The sequence below is a fragment of the Octopus sinensis genome, linkage group LG5 (genome assembly GCF_006345805.1).
Source record: "Octopus sinensis linkage group LG5, ASM634580v1, whole genome shotgun sequence".
NCBI lineage: Eukaryota > Metazoa > Mollusca > Cephalopoda > Octopoda > Octopodidae > Octopus > Octopus sinensis.
In genome coordinates, this window is record NC_043001.1 from 45165955 (window position 1) to 45179360 (window position 13406).

The following is a 13406-nucleotide window of genomic DNA, read 5'->3' on the forward strand; positions in this document are numbered from 1 at the left end:
ATACATTGGTGTCTTAGCTTGCCAAGAGAAAAATTATCCTTTACTTCAAAGTCACTCACCACTAAACACAGTTAAAATTCTCATAAATACCACAAAGGAATAAAAATCGCTTGTGCCATATTTCAGACAAATCCTTTTTATGGCTTCTTTTAATTTCAGGCAAGTCTCAGAGTCAAATATTTGATTTTTACCCTTTCACTTTAGATGAAGGGGTACACAGTTTTAGTCAAATATATACAATGATGAATCCATGAATGTGTACACACACACAGAACTTTAAAAAAGAACCCAACAAGTAAAAACATCTACATTGAATGAGAAGAATAAAGCTTTTCTATTAACTATTTTAAAATGTCATATTTATTAACTCTGATATATGTAACTTGAGCAAAATGATATATGTAACCTGGTCCCGTGGTCAGCACTATTTGGGTTATTTTGGTTATTATACATTGCATAATTTAATTGTTGCCCTTCATGTGAAAAAGAAAACCACAAAAACCAGCTATAACTAAACATATAAACAAGAAATATTATTAAAAAAATACAATACAAAACAAGTTAAAGGTGTTAATAAATGTTAAGAGAAGTGTGAATAATGCATAAACATGGATATCTGAATATGATTATATGTTGTAGAGAAACAAGGATTCTCAAATGTTTTGAGACAAGATTATTCTTGAAAGGAAAAAATATTTGAATTTATGGAAGTTTCGGAACTTAATTCTGCCAATGTAGACCATAACTATTTCCCTCACACACCACTAGTTTTCTGATAACAAGACTAAAATATAACTAATCAAATAAGTTTTGACTTCTAAAGTATAATTTGACAGAACCCAAATATTGAGGTACAGTATAGTACTAGTGGGATGTTGAAGAAAAGGAAAGAAAAAATTTTTCCTTTCCATACAAAAGATTTTATTTCCTATTGTATCATAATTACTTAATTTTTCTAAGAGAAATAGAGCGTGTGTGTGTGCGTGGACGCGCGTTCCACATTCATTCCTGAATTCTTTAGAATTTTATTTAGAATAGGATAGTCAAGAATATATATTTAATATTGTTATTTTCTAGTAGCATGGGATTTATACTTTGACATTTGACAAGACCAGATTCAATTCAAACACTGACTATAGTTGACAAACACAATATACACACATACACACACACACATCAGAGATAACCCAGAGGGGTGTGTGTGTAAAGTTACACAACACTGACGATGAAAGGAAAGGAAATGGAATATGGATTTTAAGTATAATTGGTTTCACTGCTTAATCACATTACTTAAACCCAACTAAGGTCAATGAGGATAGTATGACCAGTTACCCAACATCTCTCCTCTTCCCAGAACTACATACTTTTACAACCTCCTGCTACCCATGTTTCCCTCCCAACCTCAAATCTCCAGAAGATCAAGCTAAACATATTCAACACATTCAGTATCTCTGTCTCCCAGACTTAAGAAAGAACCTTAAGTATTCCCTCTCTTCAGACTTAACAGGTAAAAAAATTCAAAAAGAAAAAAGTAAGAAAAAAATCTGCACCAGATAATCAACCGTCATCAAAATTTCAGAATTCAGTGTTTAACTGTTATGGGTTAAAGTACTTCAGAGATTGACCTTGCCTTTCATCATTAGAGTCAATAAAAATTATGTACCAGCAGTATACTGCAACCAGCTTTTCAACAAAAGCTGACTTTGTACATAAATGGAAGATATCTTTATCTGAACCTTGTATTAAATTTTCCATATGAGGAACAGCAAGCATTAGTACAGCAGCTGAGCAACTAAAATCCTAGTCTTTGTCCAGAGTTATGATGGTCTCTTATATACATAGCTATAATTTTCATAATCTGAAAACATCATGATGAGGAGGCTAGTTGTTAATAATGATGTCTGTTTTCTATTCAAATGATATGAACAAACTTGAATCGAATAAGCTTTTATTTGTAAGGATTATGAATTTACAGACAAGTTAACATATAACATTAAGATGGACAACTTGACAATGTAAAATTGCACCCACCGAAAACACACGCACACACCAGTGTAACACATATATTATAAATATATTTGAGAGAGAGAGAGAAGGAGAAAGAAAGTTTTATGTTACACTAAATACAAGACATGTTTTTCCTTCCTAGAATTGCAACCCTCAAAGACACCCTTCCTGTCTTTAAATTTACACCAACTAATAATGATGACCTGTAACACTTATCATAAACCAAATTAAACTCAACCGCCCATCCACTATGCTTCAAGAAGATTATTAATATTTTTTTGCAGTAAAAATTTGTAATACTTCAAGCTAATCTCTACTATCCATCCTATCCTTCCTATCCTACAAAACATCCTCATCAGCTTTAAAGAAAGCCTTAATGGCTTTCGGCATCATTCATGTCATCAGCATCAATGTTTTAGTGTCATTTCTTTTCTCATATTAACATGCAACAGGTGGGTCTGTTGCATAGAATATCACCGATCATCTCATCTGGGAGCTAAAATGTCAAGATTTGACTTCGTCACTGCCTGATTCTTTGTTGGTTTTCCTGTGAGTACTTTCAGGCAATAGTACTTTTTCACTTAGCGCTCATATTGCCCATTCACATTATGTCCATATTCGAGCAGATGTCAGTCTTGCACATACCAGCTCATATTTTTTGTTGTCCAAACTTCTTTTACATGAACCAAAATCCATAAACACTTCCTGATAGAATGTCGAGCATGAACTTAGACAAGGCATAAGATCAATATATCTCAACAAATCAATCTCACCAGCCTGAAGAGTCTGTCAAAGTTAAAGACATTACTTGGAGTAAAACACACACACACACACACACACACACAAGTTCTTTGGTTTGTCCTCCAAATTACAGGTCTGTTGAAGAGAGCTGATCAGAACTACTTGACAACAATAACCCTCTACTGACTGTCATAACAGATTTAAAATGCCAGAGTTTGTTGACAAAGGAAAGCGTTTTTTTTTGGTTTTTTTTGATATTACAATCCAACAACTTTCTGTAAAAGCATCACTTTCAAATAAACTAGTTTGCTCTTTATTTCCTAAGTACGCATAAACTAAAAAAAAAACAAAACAGAAAGTTAATAAAGCCACACCTAGAGATGCTCATTATATCAAACAGAATGCAAATATTGTTAATAACACTTCTTAGTAGATTGAAAATGGGTCAACCATGGTGTGGAAAAAAAAATGGTTTCTAATAGGCTCAAGGTTAGTAATTTTCAGAGGAGGAGATTAGTTGATTACATCAAGCCCTGATCTTTATTACATGGAAAAATATGAGCATGAAAAGTCATATTCTTAAGATTATGAACCTGGAAAAGTACAGGACAAGTTATTACACCTGTAAAAGTACAGGACAAACTATTACTTCCAGTCAAGAAATTGAAAGTTCATCTCTTACCATCAGCACTTATGCCATAGTTAAGCAACTTAAATCTTAAATAGCTCAGACCATCTAACTGAAAATAAGTATTGCAGAAAAGGGATGATTCACTGCTGTAAATAGGAACAATGCTGTAAAATGTGTCAAGTGTTTTGTTAGCTTTCAGTATAGAGAGCTCAATTCATCCTATGGGCATATTTTGGAAAGGGGTGGGCTCTATCAGGCTATTTTCTTTGGTATAAGCAACTTCTTACACAGCCCTAAGTTAAAAATCATACCTTCAGCTCAAGTCATTTTAGAAGCATTCACTCTGCAGTCCTCTCTAACCACAATGTCAAAGTTGACTCAATATAATTTTAGTAAAACAGCTAGAATCATTGCCCTTGGCTTAATGTGATTTCAGTCAAGTAATTAATATTATTATCCATGGGAAAGAAACATGCACCACCACATCCCATTTGTAATCAATAATAAACTTGAAGTTTTAAATCAATTTGGCAATAGTAAGTCTTATAGAAGTATCAATGAAGACTTCAGTATCACATAGCATATTTAGAATAAGTCAGCTTAGCTGAGACTTCTCTTCAGACTTTACATACATGAGGTAAAGATTTGAACTCAGCTCTACAAACAAATACAACACATTGATATTTTACAGTTTTCTACAGTTTGCATTGATGAATCACACCAGTCATACTAAACTGTAATAACTACTTAGTAACTGAGAACGTCTTGTTTGTTTGTGGACAGACATCAAACAGTAACGGTAAATGCAATTTGATAATTTGACAATGTACTAATTAAACCTAAGCAGCTCTACTGTGCATAAAACCACTCATGTTATTGAGACATTAAATATAATACAAATTTTGTATTGAACTTTTTACAAAGAACAGTCATTTATATTTCATATTCCCAGTTTTTCCGTTCTAAACACTAAAGAACAATTTGATTTCATCTTGTACATGTAGTTACCATCTTTCCTAGAGTTGTAAACCAATTTATGTAATGACAAAAGTATGAATTTACTTGGTGAAGATCAGTATTTTATTGGGTCAAGTGTTATTGATCCAGGATCAACGTAGGAGAAAATCAATTTAAAGGAGTTCAGAAAAACAGTAAGGTATGCAAGTCATCATCATCATTGTCGTTATCAACATTATTGTTTCACAGGATATTCTTCTAGTGAGCTGGTAGGGGGTTGGATGGCTCACCATTTTTATGACAATATGTGGATTATATCCTGAGGCCTAACACTTTAAATTTTGACCATCATTTCTGATGTCTCTTCTTTGTATTGGCCATCTTCTCTACATTAGTTATTCATATTTTTTAAGGAATCATTTCTCAAGCTCTTATGTACCAACTACAAAACATTCCATCAGCTTACATTTCATTTTTTCATTAATAATAACTTATTACTTAAACATATTCCAAAAATAAGCTCAGTATTCTAAAAAGAATGCTACTAATATTTCACTATCCTTTTTGATTATTATATAAGCGAAAACACAACCAGTCTATTCTTGTTAGAAATATGATATAGAAATAAACACATAACTGCTCTCACTGCATGTAATTATAATGATCTGTGCATATAGAATACTGTTCCATAGCTTCTCACAGTCAGTGATGAGGATAAAAAAGGAAAATAGACACACAATACATATGCAGAAAGAGTTTCTCAAGTATCCTATGAAATCATTTACAGAACACACTTGTAGTTAGTTTACACATTGTAAAATCAGTTTCTATTATGGTTTATACATTTTTTCTCCATGCAAATGATGAAATAAGTGAATATCCTTCCTATTAAATGTGGAAGATAAAATTTTCATTTTGAAAAGGTTACTGTCCTAGTGCTCATGTTTATAATAAAGCATAAAGTGTTTGCTAGCAAGGAGGGCACTCAGTTAGCATTGTATTGCTGTCCAGCCAAATTTAGGGTGGCTGAAAGGGGGAAATGCATGTAAAGTTAATGACAAGAGAGTATTAATAATGCAAACAGCTGAAGTAAAACCACATTTTAAGAAATAAATATATTACTTTTCTTCAGACTTTACCTATATAATTAGTATAATCATATATATTAATGGAACCCTAAATTCTTATCTCCCTCTGTAATTGGAAGATGATACTGGATTGTATCAAAGGTTCACTTTACTAATATTTTACCAAGTCTCCCCAGTGTCCAAGTATGGTATGAAAAAAAAAAATTAAATAAATGCACAGAAAAACAAAAGCAAAAAACAAAACCAGCAATGTTGTACTTATAAGGAAAGAACTAGAATCTTGAAAAAATTATGATGGTCTCTCTGTTGGCAAAAATTTTCTAAGGGTCTATATCAAGCCTAAAATGTTGGATCTTATTTTTTATATATCTTATTTTACAAAGTTAGTAAATTCAGTATAAAAAGTAATAAAATAAAAATAAGTATAAACAAACAGAAAAGAGTAAAAAACAAACCAATATCAAATCAACAAACATGCCTCTCTCTGTGTATGTTGACATAATGATTCAATCACTAATATTTGGTAAGTTAGAAAGAGAATGTACCTTCACTGAAGATAACCCTTGTGTCTGGAGTTATCTTGATGAACTTGTCAGAGTGGAAACAATATAGGTCACCAAGAAATAGGTTTTTTTTTTTTTTACACTAATTTAAAAAAAAAACTTATATCATGATTTTGTTTAGGTTTTTGGAAGTCCTAGATACTAAATACTCTTTCACCTATGTTATAATTAAGAGGAGAAATCTGAAGCAGAACTGTCCCATACTCTCTAATACAGACCAGGTTAATATATATCTTCTCATATCACAGCCAGACTTAGGCAGGCAAGGAGGGAGCAAGTCATCTCAGTTTAATGATTTATGATACTTACTACTTCCAGTGTCATATATGACTAGGTAAAGGGGATTGTCCTTTTTCTATTTTTCTTTTTGACGGAAGTACCCAAAATCTATTGTAATACCAATCTCTTTAATAAAGAGAACATTCCACAGTGTGGTAATAAGGGGGCTAGTAGTGGGGATGGTATAATTTTATTTCATTCTCCAATTCCCTAGATAAATATAAGGCTTTTGTTTGAGACTAATGCCTTCCCCCACTTACCATCCATCCCCCACCCCACCCACAGTGGACTGACCAAGAGCTTTGATATGGTTGACACCTCTCTCATCACAAATGCCAATTGTTTTTAATAATGAAAGTACTATTGTAGACAAAAGGGATCTCCTTATCTAGCTTTATGTGCCCTATGGCAGCAGCCACAACTATAGCAGTTGCACTATCATCACCAATTCATATTCAGCTAATTCATCTTCATCACCATAACTACCATGATTACAACCTGTTCATCAAATAAAGCACTTTTATACTCTATCTACCATGCTAGAAGGGTCTCTCTCTCTCTCTCTCTCTCTCTCTCTCGATATATATATATATATATATATATATATATATATATACATACACACATATATATATATACACACACACACACATATACATACATACACACACATATATATATACATACACACACACACACATATGTGTGTGTGTGTGTGTATTAGAGTACCACACTAGCACACTAATACTACTACTACTACCAAAATATGTATGTGTGTATCTATAAACACACACACACAAAAAGAAAATAAAAGAACATAATTAATATAAACATAGTTGCAAGCATGGCTGTGCAGTTGAGAATTTCACTTCTTAACCATGTTGTTTCAGGTTCAATACCACGGCATAGCACACTGAGCAACTGCTTTTTACTACAATGTCAGGTTAAGCAAATACTTTACGAATGTAATTTGGTACATGATGGTAACTGCTACTGTGTGTGTGTGTGTGTGTGTGTGTGTGTGTGTGTATGTATGTGTGTGTGTCTGTCCGTCCTTTATGGGTTTACATTTTACATCAATCAAAATGAAATCAGTGTTATTTCTCACATCCTCTTAATGATTTCAAAAATAGATAATGATAAAATAAATACCAAACTGAATTAAGTATTAGGGTTAGTATGATTAACAAAAAAACAGCTCAATGACTGAAACCTGTAAAGCACATGAAGACAGTGCTCCAGCATGGCCATCGGCATGATCACTAAAACAAACTAAAAATTTTAAATACTTAAAACACACACACACACACACACATATATATAACACTACTCTAAATAAATAGCAAGTGATCATTTATTTTATCTTTCTTCCTGCTTCAAAACAGTTCTATACAATATCAGTTTCAATATAATCCTTTGATGTGTTATCAGTTTAGTAATTTATAGTGATGTTGCACCAGCCATATAAGCTGGAACACTCCCAGACACCATAAACTATCTCCTCCACAGTCTCACAATCCAGTCTGTTAAGCACTGTCTCAGAGATTTATTATTGCTATATATATATATATATATATATATATATATAAAAGAAAATAGTTAGAAATATTGCTGTCACAGAGAGAAATATTGCTGTCACCTAGTCTTGCCAAGCAACTTCATCTCTTTGAATGGAGTCACAGGAGATGGAATCCCCCAAGTCTACCAACAGCTGATTTGATCCAGAAAGAGAAGCAGACAAACAGACAGAAAGTAAAGTAGAGGAAAGAGAACTGATTTGAGCACAGGACTAGTAATTTATCAAGCCCAAAAGGATGGAGTGAGGCAGGTTTAAACCAGTCTTCTTAACCATGGCAAACCACAGAGAGGTCAAGTAAATCACTATATTTACCTATTCTCTTTGTAACAACACTATTTTAAGGCTACTTTTTCTATAAAAATCTTTTTTCTACCCAAAAGAGAATTGAAAACCTTATTCTCATTTGAAACATTAGAATTTCCATCTCATCTTTTTTACTCTTGAAGGAAGTGATTTTTGATGATAGAGACCATTCCAAGGCTCCTTCGATTCTAATATTTAATTATCAGTAGAGTTTAGTAAATGACCAATTAGTTTATTAACTAGATAATTTATTTGATATTTTCCTCTGAAAAGAAGTTGCAGGTCTTTGAAGTGGAATTGTTCCATTGAGAAAGAAAACCAAGCCAGGTCACAGATGTATCTGAGTAAGAATTTCACACACACCCATTGTCCAACATATTCATGGAAACTTCAAAACATAACAGCTAAGAACTGTTCTTCTTCAAACACATTCTAATATTAAAATTCTACATGCTTCTCTTGTCCATAATCCTTGAGTGAAACAAAACAATATGCTATTTACTTGATTAATGATGAGAGAGATTCTAAGTCTGCACTAACTAGTTCGTTGATAGAAGACACATGGCAGTACATACAAAGCTGAATGTTTCTAAGTATAAACTTTCATCGTTTACAACAAACAGTATCTACAAGAGTTTTAAGTTAGTTAGGTTACATCTGGCCTGAATCACTGACAAAATGCAATATATAGTAGTTGTTAACTATTCAGAATTATTTATACCCACTTGATTCAATTACAACCTTAAATATCATGAATCCGCTTGATTTACCTATTCCAGCTGAAACAACAACAATACTATTTTCACTTTCAACAAGATTCACTTTAACCTAAACTCAAATTTAAGTAAGCATTTTCCTCTCAAAGTAGTTTGCAACTGAGCAACTATATATGCATATACATGCATATGTGTAAATGTATGTGTATCATATGTGCTTGTGTAAATATACTCATGCATACACATATTTATGCACACTAGTGCCTGCATCCATTTATATATGTATACAAGTAAATATATATGTGTTAATATCTGTGAATATATATATATATAATATATATATATATATATATATATATAGTATATATATATATATATATATATATATATATATATTATATATATATATATATGTATATATATATATAATATATATGTATATATATATATATATATTATATATATATATATATATATATATATATATATGTATATATATATATATATATATGTATATATATATATATATATATATGTATATATATATATATATATATATATATGTATATAATATATATATATATATATATATGTATATAATATATATATATATATATATATATATAATATATATGTATATATAATATATATATATTATAATATATATATGTATTATATATATATATATATAGATATATAATGTATGTATGTGTGTGTAGATATATGAGTAACCAATAGCTTTTTTTATTTCAACAAATCTAGCATCATTAGCAACAATGTTCTTTCCTACAATCTAAACAGCTGAGATCCCCACCCATTGACCTTGCAATGTTGCCTGTATGTAAACTTCTTATCACAATAGAAGGTGGAGAAGAGAGAAAGAAAAAGGAGGACACACAACATACTAACCACAACCACCACATTATCAATCCTTTATTATTCCAAGTAACCAGAAGATGAGAAACACATTTACTTTTCTGTTAGTCCCAGTCTTAGAGACCAAATGTACCAAATTCTACTCCTCCTCACCCTTTTCACCAATCCACCCACACAATATTTCCCCCCCACGCCATCTTTTCCCCACCTCTTTTGTTTCCTCATCCTCAAATGTGCACTTAAACATAACCTAAATCCTCCAGCCAAAGTAGGGAGGAGGAGAAAGGAGCATCTCTGTGGTCGTTTAACCCAAGGCCTTCGTTGATTCTGCAAGACTTATTGCCGACTTTCTATATATGATCAGCCTATCTTTCTTTTATGGTAGAGCATGTGTGTGATGGGCAGGACATAGTGGTTAACCAGCGTTTTACTTCTTTCCATTTTAGATATAAAGTGTGACATGAGAAAATTTTGGTAGCTATTTCTAGCAGGCTAAATAACCTTTAAGAAGTTTCCTCATTGGTTTGTCCTTATGTGGTGATTTGGCCCACTATAAATGGTAGCTAAATCTTTTTAAAATCTCACTCTAAGGAAAGGAGACATTATATGATTTAATCAGTGCTAGATTAACCATTAAGTAAAATAAGCATGTGTTTAGGGCAACAAAGGAAGGAGGGGGCACCACAGAAATAGTAAATAGTTTACAGCACAAAAGAAATCACTTTAAACTTGCAAAAATAATTTTTCGGGGTGCCTTTATCTCTACTAAGTATAGATGGAGATGTGTTTAATTTTGATTAAAGACTTTGCAATTCAAAAAAGTAGGAAGAAACTTTTCAAATATAAATAAAGTGGAAGTATACAAAAATAAACATTATTTTCCCTCTTACTGTTTTGTTTTGTTTTGAAAAATAAAAATTTATTTTATGTCTTGTTATTGTTTATATTTTGGATTACATAGTCTTTAATGGGGGCACCAAAATATTTTTAAGTGCTTAGGACTTCGATAGGTCTGAATATAGCTCTGGACATAATACTAAATAATAAGTTGGAGGAAAAAAATAGAGATGGAAAGATAATGTAACATCTTTCATTACTCGTCTACTCAGAACAAAATGCTTACAGTAGATTCAAAACCATCACCTATGAGCATGCAGTTCAGTACTTCATTCATTTGGTTATTTTTGCCTCCTCTACTCTAACAATATTCAACAAGTCATCCCATCCATAAACTAAGACTAATATTTGAAAGAAAAAAAAAAGACAAAATATAAAACATCTATAAAACAGTTTGTTCAAAATATTACTTTCTGCTACAACAGAAACTTGGGTGAGGGAGTGGAAAAGAAAGACAGATGTTCACTTACAAAGTTTACAAAATGTCTACTTATTAATCATGTTTATAAAAGCCTTTGGTTTTTTGAGTTACAAGTAATTTATTGGCAATGGTTACAGTTGATTGGGTTAACTCACAGTATATGACTGTTACTTATTTTATCAACCATGGAGGAATCGAAAAGCAAAGGTGAGCCTGACGGGGACCTGTACTCGGACCGTTGAAGTACATGACTGATATTTGTTTCATTATCATAGAAAAGAGTAAGCCAGGCATCAGTGACCATGATTTGTCTCAGATCACGAAGGGACATAACTCTTATTTTTTTACTTTCGTCTTTTGTGCAAGTATCAAGTGACAATTAAATGATATTGCCTCGTATCCTAATTTCTATTAACCTTTTTTTTTTATCTCTTTATACATATCTTATTTACAAACCTTCAGAGATCATGACTTGTAGGTTGAGAGCAAATATAAATAACAGTGTAGCAAATAAACAATACACAAAGAGAATTCAATCTAGCATGTGTGTGTATATGTGTGTGTGTGTGTATGTACGACACACACACACACACACATACACACACGTACTCAGAGTAAACTAAGTGTTCACGCATGTATGATCAAGATACAAGTTATATATATTCAACTAACAGGTTAAAATATCATTGGATGGTAGTATTTAATAACGAACAGTAGCAACATTGATGAGAATACAATGTAATTGTACAACCAGATCAATTACACAAAGAAGTTGATTGATTGTGTGTGTGTGCATGCATGTGTGTGTGTGTGTGTGTGTGTGTGTGTGTGTGATTGCTTATGTGTATGTGAAGCAGTTATAAGGGCAGCAAAAATATCCTGTTTGTCATATAATACTTCAACCAAGAATATGTGTGTACGTGTGCATAAATAGATGTAGCTATTCATATGGATGTGCATTAACATGCACGTGTGAGTGTATGTGTGTGCATGCATGTATGTATTCAGTTATATGTGTATGCATGTGTATATGTGTGTTTGCATATATATGTGTTTATATATTCAGAAATATATTACTATATAGATGCATCAGTACATGTTTGTGAACACGTGTTTCTTTATATGTGCAAAGGAATATTAAAGTGTATGTTTGGGACAAAACAGACGTTAAACGATGATGATGATAATGATGATGATGATGATAGACATTAATTTAGGGTCACCTGCTCATTGATTAAATTGCTTCTGATCCACACATACTCACATATTGTAAGTATTAACAAATGATGGGGTTTAATAGTGAAGATGTTCTAACATTAGTATTAATTACAGACAGAAGAGGGAAATATATCAGATACTCACAGTGCAGGGAATCAGGTAATTATTACAGCATTTCATTGTTTGCATAAGAGTAAGACAGACATATCTAGGCTAATAAGTTAGCATTAAGGTTTCAGAAAAAGGAAGGGAACTTAAAAACAATCAAAGTAATATGCATATATATATATATATATATACTAGCAGCTAAGCCCATTTTCACCCGGTTAGTTTGGATGATGTGCCTGTAAAACCTGCTCTGTGTAAGTATTCAACTTCTTTGGGCACAATTACGTTAAAAAAACAATTTTAGAATGAGTTTTTTCTGTCAAAACACTAAAATTAACTGACCAACAAAAACGCAAAAAAACCAACCAAGATTCAGATTCAACCAAATCAAAAAATAAATCCCAATACTAAGCGAACAAAGATGAACCATCCTGCTTCCATTGCGTGCGCACACACAAACGTTCACAGAAACCCCTTTTACTTACACACACATATTCACTCAGAGCTGAAAGGCTGTTTGATTTATTTTCTTCAGCATACAATTTTCATTATCCCACTTCCAAGTATGACATCACCCCTTCCTTCCTTATTCATCTATCACCCCTTCCTTTCTCATTCATAAACACAAGAGTATTATTATAGTAGATTATCTCAGTAACCATGGGAGCTATGAAAAAATAGCCCAGCAACACCACCGGATCATTCTACACATCTGTGTAATTTTTCACACAATTCCACCAAGCCATTTGACCGTAAATCCCAAGACAAGAAAGAATTGTTCATCTCATGAAACGAAAAAACATATACAGAACTTCATGCACCGCATGCCGTTCTCTGGATATGATCAGAAAGATAGGGCTCAAGTATACAGGGGGGCTAGAAAGAAATTAGACAACATTATACGTAATGATATCAGTGGTACCTACCCTAGATATAGAAACAAAGAATGGAATAGGATACAAAGAATTTGTGACAAAGCAGACATGGTGAACACATGGTATAAAACTGACAAATATCAAGGA

The 13406-nt window shown here is 32.2% G+C and overlaps 1 protein-coding gene across 11 annotated transcripts in view; it reads right to left on the bottom strand.

The window, feature by feature from the left end:
• Window positions 1-13406, bottom strand: part of LOC115212426 (sorbin and SH3 domain-containing protein 1) — a 504251-nt gene that overhangs the window by 83895 nt on the left and 406950 nt on the right. The window lies entirely within an intron of this gene.